Genomic DNA, 21,558 nt, shown 5'->3' with positions numbered 1-21,558 from the left:
CCCTACTGGCCAGCCCCCACCTACCGCGCCCCTCTCAGTAAGCGCGGTTCGCATTGGCTACGGAGAGGGAAGGGGCGTGGCTCAGGCGTGGCCCCCAGCTATTTGAGGGCGGTGGCCGCGCGGTGCGGATTTGGGAGTGGTGCCACTGTTACTGCTGGGCGGGGCGGCCCTGAGTGCCGGTGGAGCGCACAGACGCGGTAACGCCTGGCGGGAGGTTCTGGGGGCTTTGCGGAGTTTTAGTCCCCTCAGGATGCGAGGCTTATAAACCTGGTAGCGCCTGGGCCCTCCCAGGGCTGCTTCCCGGTGGGAGAAGAGGTGTGAGGTGTCCCCACACGTCGCCCTTTCCCCCCCCGGCTCCTTTTAGGAGCGGGTTTTCCTGAAGCGGTGGCGGCCCCGGGCGGCTCTGCCTCTGCCCGCTGGCGGGGAGCGGTGTGGCACCGGAGGGGTGGCCTCTAGGTGGGGGCAACACCAGCGGCGTGCGGGGGGCCTCTGCCGTACCGCCTGACCGGGCCCCGCTCGTCCCGGCTGTGCTTCGGCTGTAACCATCGCGAGGGGGTGGCAGCATCCCAAGCGGCGAGTACCCGAACGCAGTGTTTAAAGGTTGGGGTTTTACAGGTGGTAAGTGTCCCGCTGGAAGACTACAGCAGGTGTTAGCACTAGAATATTCCACTGAATCAAAAGACTGGAGTCTGGGAAGTGGATGTTTTCTTCCTTACTACAACTCTACTCTTGCAGTTAGTAGAACCTTAAATTAATCAGACCCCAAGAAGTTAGATGCTACTCTGAAAATGGAGTGCTGTGCATAGCCCTTGGAGATTTCTAGCATCCTGAAAGTATCAGAAAGTAATTTGCACTAGGCTATTTCTATTTATGTGAGTTTGTTGATGTGCAGATCTCCTGCTGATCTCTTTTATCTTGCTCTAGCTATTAGATTTACTTTTGAACAGCTACAGATACCTTAAAGCGGGTTTTTATTCAAGCTTTCAAGATTTGTGGCACTTACAAGCTGAACCTACATGAGGAAAAAATTCCAAGAGCAATAACCCTTGAGATACTTAAGTAAATTGTAATTCCTTTATTGTTTGTAATGTAAAACTTCTTCAATGCTTATATTTCCCTGATTTTTTTTTTCTGAGTAGCTTTTAATGTCTTCTGGGCAATTCTGTTGACTTGGAGATTAGCTGAGGTAAATGAGACAAGACAGTATAACTGTCATACTACAACTATGACTCAAATGAACTGTTTCTTAGGGTTATTGCATCTGTTAATAATCCTTGATATCTCTTTCTACCAACACCTGTGAAGCCTTAGATTTAACAACTTAAGCAAAAAGGCCTACTGTACATTTGGATTGATTCATGCTGCAGAGATGACTGGAAGAAATGTGTTTTGTCAGCCTAGAATGATATCTCAAGTATCTCTTTTTGAGGTGCAAGGGATGCATCTTTTTGAGTTCAGCATCTTTAGTATCTGTTTCTAGTTCTCACAGTTGTACATTGAGCATAATGTGAGAGCATCTGTTAGCAGCATCTGCTATCAGAGATAATTAGGGTGGGTCACTTGTTTCTTAGTTTGATTGCATTTCTAGCCTTCTCCCGCATGTTTTCCTCTACATAATCCCTTCTCCTGCTCATTTTCCCCTAAACAGTCCCTCCCTCTTGAGGCAACATGTTACTTCAGAGATAGTGTGTTAATGTCTAAGGCTGTTAAAAATTCAGTCTTTTTGAACTTACTAATCCTGTATTTTCATAAATCTGTTTATTGTAGTAACTACCTTCTAAGTTTGAAGTGTATTATCCTAACTGACATTTAGTGATATGAGGATAGTGTTTATATGCTTATATTCCTTTTCTAAGTAGACTTTGGAAGCTTAAAATCTTATCAAGAAACTGTCCTTTTTTTCATTCCATCTCATTTTCCCTGGGAAGTGTTACTTATCCACAGAACTACTGAGGGTTTTTTGTAAGGAGATCTGTATTCAGGACTTCTTCATTTAGACAACAAAAATCCTGATCAGAAATTTTTTTTCTCTCATTACATTTTTGTAGCAGGCCTATAGAAAACATTTCAAAGTTTATCCTGAAAAACAAGCTCTATCAACGAGCAGCATCCTCAGTAGAAAAGAGAGCCTTTTGTTGGGCATCTGTGCAAAACCCACAGGATCATCTCTACACAATGTATGCATAATGTAGAAATACACAACTTGTGTGTGTCTTGATGTAATAGAAGATTCATTTTCAGTTCTTAGAATTGTAGTTTGATGCTCGTTCTGCCACACTGAATATGGTAAGTTATGACTTGAGATGCTAAAAATGGTTTTAATTTCAGTAGTCTGTAAAGTTAGCTTGTCTTCCTCTGTTCTTTTCTGCAACTGGAGTGAGGTTTTTGTGTACTGTTATGTACTTAGGAGTAGTAAAACTCTCCCTCTTATTCCTTCTAGCACTTCAGAAGACAGGCTTCTTATATCCTACATAACTTAATTCCTTTTTTAGTTTATTGTTCCTCTTAACACATTATAAGGTAGCCTAAAAGGATGTTGTGCAAGTTCTGTGCTCTAATTAGCACAGTGTTTTATTAGTCTGTAGTGACTGTTCTTTGCTGTTTGTCTTCAATATTATTTAATCTCCAAACTTTCTTGACTTTCAGCCCAGGCGTAGATCCAGGTAGACTGCATGCCTTCTGAAGTGATTAGTATGTAGCAGAAATGTTGCTATGAAGCAGTATATGAAAAAAGTGAATCTTTGGATATTAGACATATAATATTAAATTAAACAAAATGCCCTCAGCAACTTCTTGTTCACTTTTTATCAATTTTTGTGTTATGGTAGGATTCTTGTTCAGTCTTGACTAGTGTATTTATTCAACTTTTCCAGTTCCTAGTCCTTCCTATTTAATTCCCAAGTAGTCTTCTCAGCCTCTTCTCTTATTCCTCATACTCTCCCACTCTTCATATTTGGTTTTCTAAAAAGCTAAGAAGAGATGTTTTCATCTGCTTTTTCTTTGTTTTGAGGGGAGTACCTTAGTTCTTCAAATGTGTTTCCTCATGTGATAATATTGAGTGACACAGTTGTTTTATTGACTTTCAGGTTGAAAGTTATGTGTTTAGAACAAGGATATTTTATTTGAAAATCTTAGATTTATGGCAAAGATATTACACCATCATAATAATAAAGGCTCATAGGAAAACCAAACTGCTCTTAATGTAGAGAACCCATGACTGAAAGCTGAATTTGTTTCTTTCCTTTTGGATATGGCGGTGTCATATCCTTAGTGTGGGTAGACAGAGGTGGTGAGGCCACTGTTGCTATCTGCCTGGTCATTCCCCATGGCTGTGTCCCCATCTCCCTCCCTGGCTGGCAGCTGCCATGACTGACTAATGTAGCCCGAAGGTGTTAATACCATCTGTGATGGATGCAGAGCGGAGGAGAACAGGTTGTGGTGCTGTTACAGCTACATTCATATGGCTGACAGCTTCCTGAAAGTCAGCATCTGATCACTTGAACTCTTCTGTTCAGTCTGCTTTGTGCTAGACATGGGAGAAGGAAGTTTGGCTTTTGAAATGATGAGCCATATACCCTGTTGGCTTGCCAGGATATGCTGTATTTGTTCTTGTTTCCAACTATGCTTTGGGTCATTTTTTGTTCAGTCTGAGATCCCATTCACAGTAGCTGCTTTGAGGGTTGTTTGCATTCAGCTCTCTGCTTGTCCTGTAGTCTTAATGTTTGATACTACTGCAAAACAGCGATTCCTTCCAAGCATAAGTACTCCTTATAAAAAACAAAACAACATCAAGCCTGCGACTCTGGATATGTCTTTTTCTCTTGAATTGCTCCATCCCATACCTGCTTCCAAAAGAGCATGTTCTGAAATGACATGAGGATCCCTCCGTTAAGTGAACTTCCCTTGCTTTTCTCTGCATAGTATTGCAGTTATACCAGAGAAGTGGGAGATAATTTCTCTTGAGGTTTTTGGTTAATCATCTTTTGAGGGGGGAAAAAACAATGTTTCTAGATAAAATACAGAAGCTGAATGGATTCTTTGTCCTTAATTATTTGTCCTCAGTTTATCATTACCTTTAAAAAACATCCCTAGGGCTATCATATGTTTGTTTATTTTAGTATCTGCATTAGATAATCTTCCTCTGCACCATCCTCTGTCTCTTGCCTTAGAACATAGGATCTTTGGGAAGTCCAACAATTAGTACAAATAAAGCGCAACGTATCTGAGCTCTGTTTTGGAGAATCCTTAGAACCACTGCACTAGAAATATAAAAAAGGGAGGGCAAGATAAAACTGACTTCTTTCCTAACAAAGCTGTACTCATGAAAGACATCTCTTGGTACAGGCCAAAGAAAGTATGTACAAGTTTGTCCTATGGCAAGTTCAGATGTAGCTTTTCAGTAAAGTCTATCTTCAATACTGTAATTGAAAAACATGCTTAATTTGGGATGTAAGTGATGTACAAGTGCCACATCTTATTATGGGAAGCAAATAAACACGGTATTAACATAAGACACTTTAGATCCTTTAGGTTGCTGGTGCTTAATGAAAGCACTACTATTCCTACTGTAAACTGTTCAGTACCCCTTTACTCGAGGGAAAATGGATGAAGCAAAAGCTTTAGAAGGATCTTGTGTAAGCAGAAATCTTGGCTTAAAATGTCCTGCTGTGGTTGCAAATTTTTGCAATGACTGTTGTGATGTCAGTGTACTCTTTTAGGCTTTCTTTAAACAATGTCAGGAGGAACTGACTGTGCTGCTGTATCATAAGGCATTAGGTAGGTTAGCAAACCAAACAAGGAAACATGACCTTTTCACATCTCCCTAGTTTGTTAATGAGAGTAGTGAAGGAGAAATAGTACATTGCTTTTATTTGATATGACACTCTTTAAAAAAACAACTGTGAAAATCTATTAAATGTGCTTATTTTATCATTGTTTAACACTTTGGATTATTCTAGCTTTTAAAAGACTTTTCTGGCAATATATGCCTAACCTCATATTCTCACCTCTTTTAGAATAAATCCTTACAAATTATGTCAGAAGTCATCCTTCCCAAGATGATTATTCAAAGGACTTTGAAGCTCTAAATAGGTAAGAAACTTTCAGTACATAAATAGAAATTATTCTGAGGCTTTGAACATCCTATGTGTTTAACAGAAAAAATACTTGTAATGCTGTAGCAGGAATATATATTTAATAGTCATCTGGTAATATAAATAAAATATCTCATGCCTTAAAGCCTACCAAATTCTAGACTCTGCTCTTCAGAGATTGAATTCCAAAGCACTGTTATGGGTACCTGGCTACTGGGTTTAAGTCTGTGGCAAAAAGAGTGGATGTTCTTGTAATGCTTTGAATTGACAGCTTTTAAGGTGTACAGGCTTGATTCTAGATACTTACTTTTTTAAAAGTTGATGTTGTCCATATTATGCTCTGTTTCAAGAGCAAACAAGACTTTTCTTCTATTCTTTTTCAGAGTGCATATTTTATCTGTTCTGGAGTCATCCTGCAATTTTGGAGGATTTTGTAATCAGTTACCTTTTTCCTTAAATAATTTTTCTTTCTAGTAGTGGTAAGGGAAACTTACTCTCCACTAGAAACTAAATCTAGCTATAGAGAAGATGCTGAGTGCATAATCAAATTGCCTGAAAATGGCTGTTTTCTATCTTTTTGATTTTCCTGGTTTATACTTCTAAAAATAAGCTTGAAGGAAAGTTCTCAAAAGTTTTAATGCCTAACTCAGCTCAAGCTATGGTTAAGTAAATTTCATGTTGTTTGTTATTAATACAGTTCAGAAAAATGTTGCAATGGGGTTAGGTGATGTGGTCCTTTAAGAACCTTTGTTATAGTGACTCTTGTAGGAAGATAAGTGAGGCTTTTTTAGTGAACTGCTGGGGATTATTTAAAAGAATGAGATGCACAGTTTGACAGGAAGAAATATCATTGTACAGAACACAAAACTAACTACTTTGGCCTAATTTTAACAGGTTGGCCTTCTATTTGCAACTTAATCTCTTACCTGTGATGTAAAATCAAAAGAAAGTACTTTATATCTCTAGGTTTTCTTGGCTTAAATTGTTACTCAAAATTTAAACTTAAGTGTAAGAACCATATGAAATGAAATACCTGTCCATATTTTACTATTACAAATAGTTACAACAAATAACTACCAATTATTACTGATTATTTTCTGATCTGTGGAATAGGAATAAAAATACATGGATATAAAAACCAGGGATGTAATCTAAGCCTTCTTTCACCCATTCTGTCTTGTCTGTTTACCAAAGATCTTGCAAGTGCTTACAATCCAAAATACGGAGTGGTTTTCAAAATAGGATACTTTCATTTCAAGAGCAAAAGGACCTTACTAAGATATATACTCTCTTTAGCAATTTAACTGGCTAGTCCACAGATGTCTGTAGGTGGTATGTTGGAGTAATCTCTCTTGCCAAAATGTTTGCTTGAAGTGCAGCTAATGATTTTGCCAGTTGTTGTAAATGTTCTCATTTTGATTAAGTCTTTGAATTGGTAAGCTAAAAGAAAGTTTCAATGGTGAAGAAGGTAGCCTTCTAAAGAAGACTGGATTATTTAAAGTCTGGGCTTAAAACATTGTGCCAGGCCTATACACATGAACTGGCCTTTTATTTTAACTTGGAGAAGAGTGCGTTCAAAATATGTTCTCTCTGTAGCTTTGAGGAGCTATTTGGACAGCAAATAAGCATTTGACAGGGAAAGATTAGTGTGAGATACCAGTACTACTAAAAAAGGTAAGAATTTTAACTAGCTCCTATTCTTTCTTAGAGCATGCACTGTCATCTCTAGTTAATAGACAAGTTTATAATATCCCTCAGTGTCCCTCCAAAAATTTGCTTACAGTATTATCTTTTCTGGTAGTTGGTGGGTTTATCTGGCACTGAGGCTGTAGAGCAGGTTGTGACAGCAGGGCTTACTTCTCAGGGCTCTAGCTGATGCGTGTCCACTTATTTGGGGTGGAGCTGAGATGTGATATGTGACTGGGAACTAGGAGCTAGAAGTTTTTTTGTTTGAGAATTAGCAATGTGAACATGTTACACTCAGCTCAAGAGAGGAAAATGAATGCTTACCCACAAAAATGTCTTGAGTTACTTAGGGAGTGCAGGACATCCTGTGAGGAAGAACTGCGTGTGTATTTTGCAGATCCAAAAAAAATCGGAAGGTGTCTATATGTTGGAGATAAGCAAGCTTATTTCTGGTGACTTCTACGTTGGTGTGTCCAGTGTAAGTATCTTTTCAATGTGGCTCTCAAAGTATTTAGGGAAGGTGTTCTGTAACACAGCTGAAAAATGTCTGTTTAGCTCCTAGTGTCTGGCTATAGCAAAACCCAAGCAGTTTGGTGGGTTTTCCTAGTCTCACTGCCTTCCCTTGCAGTGAGATTTGAGTCCCAGCATCAAAATGAACGAAAGTGCAGGAGATGATGGGACAAAAGTAATCCTCTGTGGCTTGGAATAGATGAATGGGCTGTTCTCAGCAGATTAATTCTGAGAAATCTGCAGCCAAGTTTAACCATGCTTCTTATGCCTTCTTGCATGTCTGTAACAAACTTCCTCAGGGAAAAAGAAAAGGAAAAAACCCACCTTGCTTCAACGAACTATTTTTATCAATTTTGACAGTATTGTTAAATGAAGTAGTGAAGACTTGATTATGTTCTAATATAGTTTTGCAGTTTGTGCTGTTGCTTAATTGATTTTTCACTTGGTTGCAGATGACTGCACCGGGGTGGTTGTAGAAAGAAGCTATACCTGCAGTGTTACCAACAGATGCAGAAAGAATGAGATGCCTTCTGACTCTCATTGTTGCCATCAGCAAGGAGAAAAAGTAGGCTTCTATTAAGATTTTTTCAGCTAATTCTATTACAGAGGTGGTAATTACATAGGTAAGTGTAACCCATTCAGAAATGTGACCCTGCAAATATGTAGATAATATTTGAAGATCATGTCTATGTTTCTGGATCTCCCTACTACTTCTAGTTCATCCTAAAATTTCTTATGCATCTCTCAGGCTTTGGAGTATGAGAGCCATGAGAGGGACCTGTCTAGTTTCTTAAAAAAAAAATTGACTTGAGATTTAAGTCTGATCTTAACGCAATTGTAACTTCTCTTTTTTTTTGTTTTAAAGGCCACCATGGTGCACAGAAAGTTAGGTGCACTTTAAAGTACACAGAACTTTATTTTGTCTAGTCTCTAGTTCTTAGTACTTGAATCAAAACTAGAAGAATACTTTGGGAAGAAATGAATTTAGAGTAACATTCGGTTAAACAGAAGACCAAACTTTTGTCACAAGTGTGTGTCTAATTCTGGAAAAGTTAGTTGAATATGGAGACCTTAACAACTCAAATACAAGAACTGATTCTGTGTAAGAGGACTATCTAGAAAACTGGAAATCTAAACTCCTTTGAATTACTTATTGCTGCTTTGATATTCTAACTTTCATTTTTCTCTTCCTCCTCATAGCAAAGTGTTTTATACCAAATTTGTTATTGGCATAACTTTCCTATGTACTTAATCCATTTGAAACTTACAGGAAATGTGGACCATGTATTCTGCCTTCACATGTCTTCTAATAACAGAATCAACAAAACTATTTTAAGCTATGGTAGTTGCTTTTTGTGTTGGATTCTGGTGCTGTAAATGCAATATTAATTCCCTTCCTCCTCACTGACCTCTGTATTTGACATATGCCCTTCTGGTTCTCTGGGAATACATGAGAGATTTTTCTGTTTCTGTTCGTGGAGTGTTGCAGAAGTGTAGTGGTACATAATCTCCTCAAATGTGAGTTGGAAATTCTCTGCCACTATCATGGTTTAGTGCTCTATTGGAATGTTTAGTCAGTAGTAGAAAGACTTGAAATCCAGATAGGAAAAACTACAGCTGCTGCAGCTGGGTTGGTTAATAGGTATGAAATGCAATGATTGTGTGGGATAATCAGAGCAGGTTATAAATTGAGTTTGATTTTTTGAAACAATTAAAATAGTTGAAGCTGACAAATCAATTTGTTTTCAGATGTTTTAAGACCAAGTATGTTGCTTTAATACACCTTAAGTCAGATCTTGCACATGCACTCAAGAAGCTAAAAATTGTCTTTGTATTCTTGAACAGCCCAATGTAGCACTTTCTTCTTGCACTGTAATCATGCTTCATTATTCTATCAAAAGAAAGTTTAGCTTGTTTGAGATGTCACTTAAAATAGTCCCCATTCAGAACCATGGCTTGAATTTCTCTCAACCCATTAAAATTTTAAATACTCAATTTTTGCACTTGGTAACAAAATTTGACCTAGTTAATGAGACATCTTTGAAATAGTTAACTGAATTTGTAATAAATCATAATACATGGAATGATTAAACATCTGTCCTCAATTGCTGCTCCTTAAATGTCATAAAATGCATGCAATAAACTGTCAGATATAATTAATGATAGGAAGTTATATAGAAATTTTAAGTAATTTGACTTGCATTGATTCTATGTAAATGAATCAATAAAATCCTTCTTAAAGTTTTTATCAGTATCTTTCAGATTTTATTGTAAATTTACAAGTTTTTCATCTTATATCAAGAAAACAATAGTAAAAAGGTGCTTTTTCCTGGAGGGAAAGTAACCGCCCTGTTCTCTAGTTAGGCAAAAAGTATTCTAAAATTAAGAAAAAAAAATCTGTACTAATCCTATTTCAGGTGTAGATGTTTATGAAAGTCTTCGTATTTCATAATGGGAATGGGGAAATCTCTATCTCAGTTTTAGCTTTAGATCATGAATGACCAATATTTTGACAATGGGAAGCAGAAATTACAACTTCTCATGTATATTTCAAATGAAGTTCATATACTAGTGCTAAATCAAAACTGACCTCTGCAGCTACAGGAGGGCTATATCAATACTGAACCAAAGGCTTTAAAAATATCACTCAGCTATATTGCACAGACTTGACAGTTATATTTTTCTATCTTTTTGTAAATGTGTGAAGTAGATGAAAACACAAGCTTGATAAAGCCAGCTATTTCTTCTCTGTAGTGCATCATAACATGCCTGTCAGATGCATTGGCTTGCGTAGTTAAAGCTTTTGGGAATATATTTGCTGAGCATGAGCAACAGGAGTATACCAGGGTTTCACACAAGGCAGCTGATCTGCTGGATGACTGCCTGGCACGGGAGCTGGGAGATGTGCAGTGTGTCTCTGAGCATTAGACACATTTCTATGAAGTGTGGGGAAATACTTGGATTGAGTGGGGTTGAACTCAGTGACTATGCAAAGAGCAGAAGAGATATGATTGAAGGTATTAATATTTTCCCACTGAAATAGAACTTCAAGAATCCTTTTAAATCTGATATAAGCTTGGTACATTCCACATAATCTGTAAATAAATGATAGGCATTAAAGAGCAAAAATTCATGTATAAAATGTCAGTGTGTATTAATGGGCATATGCATCCTGAGGTAGGGTGCATATATTCTTCACAGAACTGGATGTGTTATAAGGACATATACACAAGTTCCTTAATGAGCAATTGCTCTCACAGGTTTTGGTTGCAAAGTGAATATTTGATCATCTGCTAATGCTGTTGAGTATTTAAGTTTTAATAACACTGTAAACATACATGCATTAAGTTAGTGATATCCATCAGTTCATTAAGCAGAATGCAACTCTTGGTTTAGGAGAATTCAGTAATGTAACAGTGTATAAACCTATTTTAATTAAAGTTTAAAATCTAGCAAAGCATCTCTAAAAGAAAAAACAGCCAGCCACATATATGTTATAGACTTGGAATATCTGTGCTGTTTTGATCTTAAGAGCTACTCTACAGAAAATATTTGGATCCTGTTGTGATAAGGGGATAGTGAGATTCTTGCAGGCTTCTACTTGTGCTTTTAATGTCTTGTGAAGAATTGCTTACCACTTTTCTTCATTTAGACTAAGCCTTGTTGAATGAACTGGTACTTCAACTGAAGTTCAAGACACAATGTGTCATGAGGATGCAAGGCCATATACAAGCATTGCCACCCATACCTCAAGTAAAACTCCACCTCTTCTGCTGCCAAGCAGGTTTGCTGTCTTCAGCCAGTCACTCCTTCCTCAGGTTAAACCTTCATTTGGGTGATAGACTGTCAGGGGCTCTTCTAATGCTATTTTCAGGTTTGTATTTCAAAGCAATTCATCCTGATTTCATGATTGACTTGATCACTTGCCACAGTACATTTACTCATAAAAGTAGAACAAAACATAGTAGATACTACGTGAACTACAATCAAGTAGATGGGTGGGATGTGGAAAAATCTGAACTTGCAAATATTTGGCAGTGATCAAATAATAGTTGAAAGACTGGAACTCAGCTGTGCTATTTTCAGAGCGAACTTTGTGAAAGAATAGGGGAGTAGGGGAGTATACTATTCTGTATCTAAAAATGAATTCGTTCTACCATTATAAAAGCATAAGAATATAAAGCTTATCTTTCATGTCCTTAGTCTGAAATCAGATTCAGCTACTGTCCTTGCGTCTGTTTGAAGTTGGTATGGGTTGAGGTGAACACCTGGCTATTTTAGAAAGGCTTTTTCCTCCCCTATTGTGAACTTTTCCCATTCTATAAAGCTTTCTTTTTTAGTTACCAAGTTGGTTGCAATTCTTTTGAGTTACTGAAGCTCATTGAAAACCAAAAGGGCAGCAGAAACGGTGAGGGCGGTTCAGGTTTTAAACATGAATATTTCTGGATGCACAGGATTAGAGTATGGTGCTTTGTTGTAAATTAGGTACTGCTTTAATGATTGAAATAAGGAAGTCAGCAAAAAATTTTGTGACATCTGCTTAATTGGATTATTTTCTTTTATTAAATGTACGCTCTTGACAGCTATTGATGTTAGTGCTGAGTCTTATTCCTTGGAATGAATACTAGAGACAAACTGTATCAAAACTAGTGACCTACATTATAGTCATGGATTAAATCCTTCTTAGAACCAGCCTCAGATGCCACCTAATGTTTGTCATGACAAAATCACTGAGAAATCTGGCTTTAACTTTCCACAGCAATTTACTTAATTTGTCAGCTTGTGTTTTAACTTGTGTGTGCAGGCTAACATTACTCTTAGGGAGAGTTTGACTTTGTAGTGTGCTCATGCTAAGATTAGTAACACAGCAGGTCAGTGTGCTGTGTTAAATATGTACAGGAAGGTTATACTTGTAGCTCAGTGGCTGTATGTCTTTTAAAGTAGGGGCACTATGAATGATAAAGGCTAAGGCATTTGTAGCTGTTAGTGTGTGGCATCACTGCTTTGTCTGCAATGCTCACTTCTATACCTGTTCTCAGGTGGGCAACTGGCATTTCTTAAGCCTGGTGTTTAGACCCTCACAGTTAATAGCAGATTTTACTGTTTTAAAACAGTTGACAATATAAACCAAAAACCATTTCCAAACAGGACTGTCAGATGCAAAGGCTAATCTTCCACCTCTTTAGCACCTGCTAAATGATTTGGACTTCTGGGATATTCTTGACATCAACCTGCAAAATGGCCACTGCTTGGAGGGACACCTGGCCTCTTGCCAGTGCCAGGTGAGAGTGGCAAAGCTCTGTAGCTGTTTGCTTTAATAACTGTACATCACTTCCAGTTAAAACCTTCACAATGCTGACAACCATACATCTATTCTAGCTGGAGATATTTATTTCAGTTAAATAATGAAAACAATGGCCATCTCTAAGCCAGTCTCAGCCCAAAGGGTACTGTTTCAGTACTGAAATATTTAATACTGCTTTCTAAAGCGTACAAGTTCAGTGGGTCTCTTTGGCTTTTTCATAATAACTAGGGTACTTGCCACGTAGATGCCTGTGTGGTTGTTACTGTTGTCATCCAAGCAAAATGAAACATTATTCATAGTAGAAATACAATAATGTATTTTATAATTAGAGTATTTAGAATTTTTAAAAGGTAGAAAAAATCAGATATTGCTGCAGATGTAAAACAAAAATAACGCATACTTCCTGATTCAAATATCTTTTATTGGGAGAGGGAGAAAAGGCCTGACTTCTAAGACAACAGGAGAAACAAATGAAAGCTAAACTGGAAATAACTAATTTTCTTACATCACCATTTGAGTTTAAAGTTATGATTTTAAATGCTTCCAGGGTGGGGGGAAAAAAATAATTTTCTGGATCCCCATTGTTCACTGAGAGTAGGTTTGAAAAGGTAGATCACAATCAGTTTAAAAGAAGTACTTAATGACTCCAGCTAAGCAGACATGTGCCCTGCTCACACAGTTGTGGACCTTGAGAAGGAAATACCTTCTGGCTTGTACAAAGGCTAGCTAGCTTTTCTGTAGGGCTTTGCCTTTGCAGTTGTAGATGGTGCGGGAGAAGGAAAACAAGACACTGAAAACAATTTTCTCTGCTAACTTAAAAGGGGATTAGACCCATGGTGACTGATATCTCTTGCAGGTAATGGTTTCTGATGATCTAGCTACAGTGTCTGTCAGAGCTGCGTTCTGTACTTGGGAGCTTCTTGGTATTGGTCAATAATTTGGCTGTTGTGTTAGAACAGGGTTTTTGGAGCAGCCATGGTCACAAGGGGAGGGAGAGGAGGGAAGGGGCTTATAGTTAGCTTGAGCTTGTTAGCAGTAGAAAGCCAGTGCTTAGAGAGGAGCAAACAAGTGACATTTCACATTGATTTGATTGCAAGGCAAGCTGGTTGTTGCTTTGAGTGTATTTTTCAGTCTTTTTAAGGAGTGAAGGTTTTCCTCCTTGGTAGGAATTGCAGTAATAACCAACCATGATGATTAAATGTGTAATTTGCCATCCCTCTATTTTATAGACATATAAAATACAATACACCAATGTGATTTTCTGTTGTGAAATGAAAGTAGATGTTTTTACTGCTTATTAGGCATGCAGGGGCTATGGAGTTATTGGAGAGTGCGCAGTAGCTGTGAGCTGACATAATCTGAATGGTGTTATCAGAACTATAAAAGATTATTAGTGGAATTGTGTATTTTTTCTCAAAGCTCTTCCTCTTGGCATGAGTTCATTCTTTTGAGGCTATAAAGAAGAGATAACTTTCTCTGTGTTCATTGTAGATAGAATAATCAGTAATTACTTTCATTTGCAATAAAGATGATTTAGGTTGGATGTGAGGAAGTGTGTGTCCAATTCATATTGAAACATCGCCTGGACAGGAACAAGAATTGGTGAGATGTTTTACCACTGATGGCTGTACAAGTATACGTGCTTCTGCATCAGACATTAGGACAGAACATACCTTTTCATTTTAACAAGTTCTGCAGTACAGTATCAGCTGGAGGAGTATGTTAGCTTTGCAGTGAGCCCTTGCCTGAAACCTGATCAGGTATGCAGGATACTTAAAAGGAATAGGATATTAGACTATATTTTGCATTGAAGTGAGAATTTAGGTGTTAGATTACCTATTTGAGGATATGGAACAATCAAAGGTTTATAGCAATCATTAGGTTTAGTACAGTAAAATGAAAAATTGAGATGGCAATTGGCCTTTCAGTGATGGAAGTGGGGAAGTGACTTTTAGATGTAAGTAAATGTGGAGATGGTGACCAGATACAGAAGAAACAACTGTCTGACAGTATTTGTTTTGTTTTGTCACAGCTATTCATGTTAAACCAGTACAGCACCAATGGGGAGCTTAACTAAGAAGACACTGCTGACACCATTGGCAATAGTGGAAGTCCTGTAACCACGCATGCATTGCACCTTCTGTCACACTCCAGCCTGTGAGAACTTCTGAAAAATTTAAGAAGGCTTTTCTAATTAAACAAATGTTCATGAATGTCACTGTTGTACTTTTGTAATATTAAATTAAAAGCTGGTAAACAGTCAAAATAAAGCTACCAGTTTTACACAGTTGTCACCAATTTCACTTTGTGGCTGAACTTCATCTGACTGTTCAAGTTAGAATGGGTAGGTCTGGTCAGACCAGGGTTTCAGTGCATGCTGGATGGGATGGATGGAATTTCTCTAAATTCATGGAAAGACCATCAGTTTGTTTTGCGTTTTACTTTACAGGGAGATGAAGGTGAAAGGACTGACTTTAGCCTCAACCAGAATTGTTGGTGTTACTTGCTTGCCTAATAACTGACAGTTTTGAAACAGTTTTATATTCATGTCTTGAATATTGAATTGCTTGGGACTGGGTTTTTTCTATTTTCAACTGTTTTCACTTCCATTAACTTGCAATTTCAACAGTAGAAAATATAAGGAAAACATTGAAATAATTGTTGTTAGAAAAAGCCAAGTAAATTAGTGTGAGGAACCACCTTAATCTGTAGTTACATACAAGCCAATCAAATACCAGATTTAAAAAAACATTTTTAACAGCCATTCTACTGAAATATTAAGTCTACTTGGATTTAATATGTGCAAAATAAATGGTAGCTGCTCTGCAAAAATACTTAATATCAAAGTTAAATTATTGCTTACAGACTGAACATAAAGAAACAATGCCAGAAACACTGATCTTGAAACTTTGGATTTTTCCACCTTCTGAAAGAGGTAATTACTTAAAATAGTTTAGATGTATATGAAGCACACGAGTTATTTTCAGTAACTTCTGTAATGCATTAAACACATCATAGGTATTACTTGCAACCATAATAGGCACAGTACTTTTTCAGAAAGGAGTCAAATTTTAAAGTGATTGCAGTGTCTTTAAAAATGGGGAGTTGTTCTTATTTTATATATTTCTGATATGGGTGTATGACAGCTGCTTTTTATAGTTGTAGGGGAAAATGTCTCCTGGCACTGAATAGCAAAGAGCTATTGTGACTAATATGTGGGCTTATCAGTATATCAGAGTAATTCAATCTTACTGTTCTTTTTGCAAGACAGGCTGCCTAATCCTTTTGCTGTGGATTGTGTAGTGGAGCACTTTGCTATCTAGAAGCTTACACAGTGACTTCAGTGTTAAGTTTTTCTGCTTCTTGATTTGCTCTGTCATAACTCTGTTGCCAGAAGAGTTTTCATTAGTGAATTTGTTCATTCTGTGAATTAAATCAATTCATAAATTTAATTTTGCCAAGAAACAACACCAACTATAGATCTTAACCAAGCAAAATTTCCCTGCAGTGCAAACTGTGGAAAATAGTCCTGTGCTTGAGAACTAAGTGGTATCTTTCTGCAAGGCCTGCCAACTTAGTTTTATCGTGCAGCTTTTTTCATTCACTTAAGACATTAGCTAAAACCATTAAGAGCTAGCTGTCAGCCCAAGAGTAAGTAATATAAATTATTATTTTTCAAGATTCCCTCAAATATCTGTTTTTTAAAACCATTAAGTGTGACCTCTGGTGATAGTGTAATGGTAGTGCCCTCTTTGGATAGCTAACCAGTCTTCAAAATGATTGCAGCCCACCTAACTCCTACCTATGCATTTACTTGGCTGTTGCTACTACACTCTGAGGGCTGCATGCACTTATAAATTACCCTGCTGGTGTCCGTGTGAGAGAGGAGATTGCCTAGGCTTTCCCAGGGGAACCTGGAAGCTTGTTTCAGAGCCTGGAATTGAACTAATTCTCTTGAGCCCCACAGTAGGTCCTTAATCACAAAATCATTCCCCACTTCCCCCAAAAGGATTAAATGCAATAACTTGTATCATTTAAGGGTTTTTCTTTTTTTTTAACACTTGAGGTTTTAGGTGAACTTTGCTGAAGTTATCTGTCATGGTGTAAAATCTTTTGTCTCAAGGGCAGGGACTAGGCAGTTGCAGTGCTGCTCTGGTGCTCATGCAGGTCCTGCTGTGGGCTCTGGCCACGGGCGCAGAGCTGGCACCTCGTGTGCATAAACTGTCATCCATCCTTCTGGGCAAGGTGCTAAAACTACATGTCCTAAGGGAATAAAGGACAAGAGGTAGGTACCTGTACTGCGGACAACAGCAATGAGACATGTAAAAGGAAGCAAAAACAGGTGTTAGGTTGCCATTTTAGGAATTGGCTTGAGCCTCTGACTTCACATGGGACAAGGAAATTTAAGGGAGGTAACAAGGCAAAACTAGATTATACCTCTATTTGGATAAAAGTGGGGTATTTCTGTGGATGTTTACTTCTTGAGAGAAAATGTGAAATCAGAGAAAAATAAACCCCAAAAGTTCTAAACTCAGCATGTCTGTGCACAAAAGAAATCATGTTTGAAACTTCACTCATCTAAATACAAAACAAAAACACCCACAACCAACCCTAAACAAAAACAAAGCCCTGAAACACAAAAGCCCAAACCCAAGCCTTGTAAGACATTGTCAACTAAATGAATTGCAAAATTTGAATTTATTTTCCTGAGGAAACTTCTCAGCAGCTTCAAGTAGTTTAGATACTTCCTTCATTAACCTGCTATTTGCTGACTCTCAGAAATGGTCTCAAAGTTTATTACAGACATAAAAATACTTGTTTCTCCTTCAATGAGGTGTTTGGGTGAGGTATGCTCAACTTTAAATTGGTTAAAAAGGCTAATGGTTCTTAACAAGCGTTCACAGTACTGGGGAGCGTGCAAGAACAGAGTGATGTGCAGCACCAGACAGGTGAGTAAAGAAAAAAAGGCAAACTGAACCTCGACCAGGTAAATATTGAAGTCTTACTGCATTTTAAAACAGCTGATGTCGCTTCCCTAATGGAAGAAGCGGCCCGGTTGGTGAGGCATGGCATAGGGGAGCCGGTTGATCTGCGTGTTACTGACCTGAAGCGGGGTCCCAGAGCTGGCCACCGTGCAGGCGGAGCGCCAGTCCCTGGTGGGGTCAGTGCTGCTGCCTACGCAGTGCAGCTGGGAGGGGAGGCATCTCCTCAGGTGTGGAATACCAGTGCTCTAGTGCAGAGTTAGGCTGCCGGTTGTGGAAAGCGAAGGAGAGAGCTTGAATTCCTGCTTGGCTGCCTTTGCTGCTCATTTTTCAGTCACCTCTGAGTTTCTGGAGGTGTCTCAGTTTTCCTCAGAGGTACGGGAGCATAGGGCTGTGTGAAACAGCTGCCTCGCTGAGGCCGTGGGGGTGGAGGAGACTGAAGCTTTACCAGTTGTCTGAATCCCAGTCTTCAAAACTTCATTTTACACCTGAGGATGGGAATGAGTATGAAGTGCGATGGGTGTCTGAGGCCCACAGGAGGCATGTTGTGGACACCAAATCACTCTCAACGCATCCTTTGATCAACCTGCTGTTTATTTTCTAAGCTGCTTAGTTGTGCAGTAGTCACTCGAGGCCTATGTCGTGTTTTACAAAGAAGAAAATGTTTCAGATGAGATTTTAACCAGAATCCTGCTCCAGTGATCAAGTAGAAAAAGGTAAGATAACTTTCATCTGTAGTTAAGGCTGACATATGGCCCAGAGTGCTTGAATTATTGAATGCTTTTCATATTGCCAGTACTACCATTGATTTAGATGTCCTCCGGGCTCATGTGGTGATATATTTTAAAGGCACTGTATTTTTCATCTTGCACTCTTACATCTTTAGCTGGATTTACTTTTCTGACAGAAAACTTGGATTTAAAGTATTTTTCAGACAAATACCAGTGCTATTCTGACCTGCTTTTGAACTTAAATGCTGTATCTGGAGTAAATGAAAACATTATTGTTGAGCCGTAGTGGTTCTGCAGAAGTCTGGCAAAGTTTGAGTAACCAAGGCAAGAGAAAGTGACTTCCTCATTTAAAATGTGTATTTTGGGACATATAACTTCTTTTTGCAGTGTAGCAACATCATGACCGCATTTCAGTTGATACTTGCCCTAGTGCCACGCACCTAAGGCGGCAGAGGAGTGGGAGGCTGCCCAGCTCCCCGGCTGGGCTGAGCCTCACTGGTTGGAGCTGCCAAGGGGGGAAGAGAACTCTCACTGCCAGCCCTTCACCAGGAGTCTGAGAATTCAACACAAATTGTGGAGGGCAAAGAGGCATCTGAAGCCGCTCTCCTGCCTGAGCAGATCAAAGGGCCACAGAGAGTCCAGTAGCTGCTGCAGCCCAAGCGAGGAGGAGGAAACAGTGCCCTTGCTTTTGCCTTTATTTCCATGGGCAAAAGGAGCGTGGCGTGCTTTCCACCTGCTGTGGATCAGGGAGGAAAGTGCTCTGCTCCCTTTGCCTGTGTCTTCTTTTATCCTGTTGCTTCACCAGCTGGCAGCCAGTGATGGGCAGGTGAGCCTTGTGCCAGGGGCGGGCAGCTCATCCGCTCCACCTGGCAGAGCTGCTTGCAGTGTGTCAGGAGGAGGGCCCTGCTGCAGGTAAGCACTTCTTCATGATACTTTTGTCTGAAGTAATCTATAAACCACAAAAGCAAGCTTCAATTAATGCAGTTTTGCTTATACATATTGTTAAAAGGCTGTGGAGAAACCTGGGCACAGCAGGCTTAGCTGTTTCTGTGCCTCACAGTGCCCAGATTTGGTGTGAATCCTGGGTGGGCTGTGGAGAAACCTGCCTGCTCAGTCCCCCTCAAGCACTCACATGAGCTGTGGGATTGAGAAAGAAAAGTTATTGATTTATGAGGACAAATTCTAGTGTTCTCCACATGTAGAGTGTGAAGAGGGAGGCTGGGAGTTATGTACCTGACTGTGGTAAGGTGGCAGTAAACTTTGGTCTTTGCAACAGATGTGTTGAAAAATACAAATATTGCTTGGCTTGTTAATTGCTGAGTGATGAGTGGTGTTGCTTTAGTATCTGAGCACATGATGATGAAAGTTTGATGATTAACTATTTTAATATTTTAGATACAGTTCTTCTAAGTGTTTCTTAATTCTGTATTCTTTCTTAGACTGTTTTTTCATGGTTACCTGTGATACTTAGGGTTGGGCATACACAAATATTTTCATGAGGTTTTATTTTGCCTTTTTTGTTTTAATGAGTTTTGCCAAAGATGAGTGTGCTGTGTGGGTGCCAGGCAAGAAGAGGCTTCCTTTTGTGATAAGAAGTTATTTACATGGTGCTTGGCTTTCCTTGGTCTGTGGGCTGAATAAACGGTGTGAGTCTAAAGCCCTTATCCTTTCTTTTGTGCTCATTTGTGTGTTGTAAACTTTCTGATAATGTTTGTAAAAGTACATATTTTATTGGGCATTTTCCTCGTTGGTACTTCTTCCTCATCATCCTTTTATAGTGTTTAATGGGGTGTAACACTGTTGGGGATGTAAGTGGAACATGTAGATGGAAGAAAATTTCCATTCTCAGGTCTGTTATGAATGAAATTACATACAGTGTTGGCTTGACAGTACTTAAGCCACTTTGGTGTCTTAGCAGCTTCTTAATATCCCTTCAGTGAGAACTAATCGTTCAGAAACGCTCACTGCCAAATTCTGGCATTCTCTGTAATTAAAATTCCTGATTTCCTGGCTAAATCTTAAACTTAATTGTCAGTAACTGAGAACTGTTGAGTTCTGATTGATTTAAGGTATGTAACCTGTGTTCAGTGCTGGTTTTGTGTATTGGGGCTACCTTAACAATGCTAAAGCTGCAATGTCAAATATTTAGAAGATGCTGAACTGAGGCTCCAGTTCAATCCCATCCCTGATGTGTACAATGATTGCGCTGTATTCCTTAGTTATGGTTGTCCTCTGTTGTGTTTGATTATTGTTCACTTATTTGCGCAGGATGTTTGTCTCGATATATCTGGGGTGTTCTAAAACCAAAGCTGCCTTATGTAATAAAGGCAGAGGGTGTTGCTGAAGTTGGAAGGCTCCTCATAGATAAGTCAGCAACAGACTCTAATCCTCTAAGGCTGTGCTAAGCCTGAGAGCTGGGAGATCACAAAAATCATGATGCTTTTCCTGGAGTTTTTTGCCTGTCATATCTTTTCTGTGTAACTTTAGGCAAACCGTGTAAAAAGTGTCTGTAACTGCGTCCTGTTTGTGTAAGGATTTCTTTATTTTGAGTACCCAACTTGGTATGCTGGCAATGGGTACCCCAAATCCTCTGACTCTTTTGACCTCAGGGACAAGGGACAAATGTCAGAAAAAAGTTGGAGGAAGCAGGAGGCTGTGTGCAGTGTGTGCTAAATTCTGGGTGGTAACTGAAGGCACTCCTATAGTTATACTCCCTACAGTAAAAAACAAAACAAATCAAAAAAAACCCTGGTGGTAAATAGAATGATGCATTACTCCTTATCAAATAAATAGTCACTCAATCAGAGAAGTGGTGTATGTTTGTATAAATATGCAGTCTTGTAGAGTGTGCAATACTACACATGGGTGTTGAAGAGACCTCATGGTGGACCATACACCTTCAACTCGGACATGTCCTAATAACTGAATGCTTTGTTCTGTATCCATAAAGCTTTGCGAGTCTTCCTAGGGCAGGAAAAGCAATCAGAAGCATCATTGTATTGCTTTATTTAGTAGCAGTATTGCTTTACTGTATTGCCTTACTTTATTTAGTAGCAATTTCCTATGCAGTTCAGTGCTAACCAGCTGTGAAATGGTTTAGTAACGTCTGCTTGGGTCTTCTCTGACTTTTGGAGGGAAGACTGCTAGATTGTGTAATTTGTGTAAACTAATTAGATGTGTTGAAGCAAGACACAATGCAAATAGGATGAATGGAAGTAGAAACTCTTTTTGGAAATGTATCTGCTGCCTCT

At 38.9% G+C, this 21,558-nt stretch overlaps 1 long non-coding RNA gene across 7 annotated transcripts; it reads left to right on the top strand.

Annotated features, from left to right (window-relative positions):
* The first annotated feature begins 89 nt into the window (after window positions 1-89).
* On the top strand, window positions 90-14,877 carry LOC129212377 (uncharacterized). Of its 7 annotated transcripts, XR_008579152.1 has the most exons (8): window positions 152-197; window positions 981-1,059; window positions 5,016-5,091; window positions 7,177-7,257; window positions 7,742-7,854; window positions 10,942-11,163; window positions 12,438-12,571; window positions 14,627-14,877. It is a non-coding gene; the product is annotated as an uncharacterized LOC129212377 (long non-coding RNA). The 7 variants fall into 7 exon arrangements; XR_008579155.1 differs by lacking the exon at window positions 981-1,059 and having other exon boundaries at window positions 90-197; window positions 12,476-12,571; XR_008579150.1 differs by lacking the exon at window positions 981-1,059 and having other exon boundaries at window positions 90-197.
* Window positions 14,878-21,558: the final 6,681 nt, after the last annotated feature.

Source organism: Grus americana, chromosome 13, assembly GCF_028858705.1.
Source record: "Grus americana isolate bGruAme1 chromosome 13, bGruAme1.mat, whole genome shotgun sequence".
Lineage (NCBI taxonomy): Eukaryota > Metazoa > Chordata > Aves > Gruiformes > Gruidae > Grus > Grus americana.
This window is presented reverse-complemented; position numbering and strand designations above follow the sequence as displayed.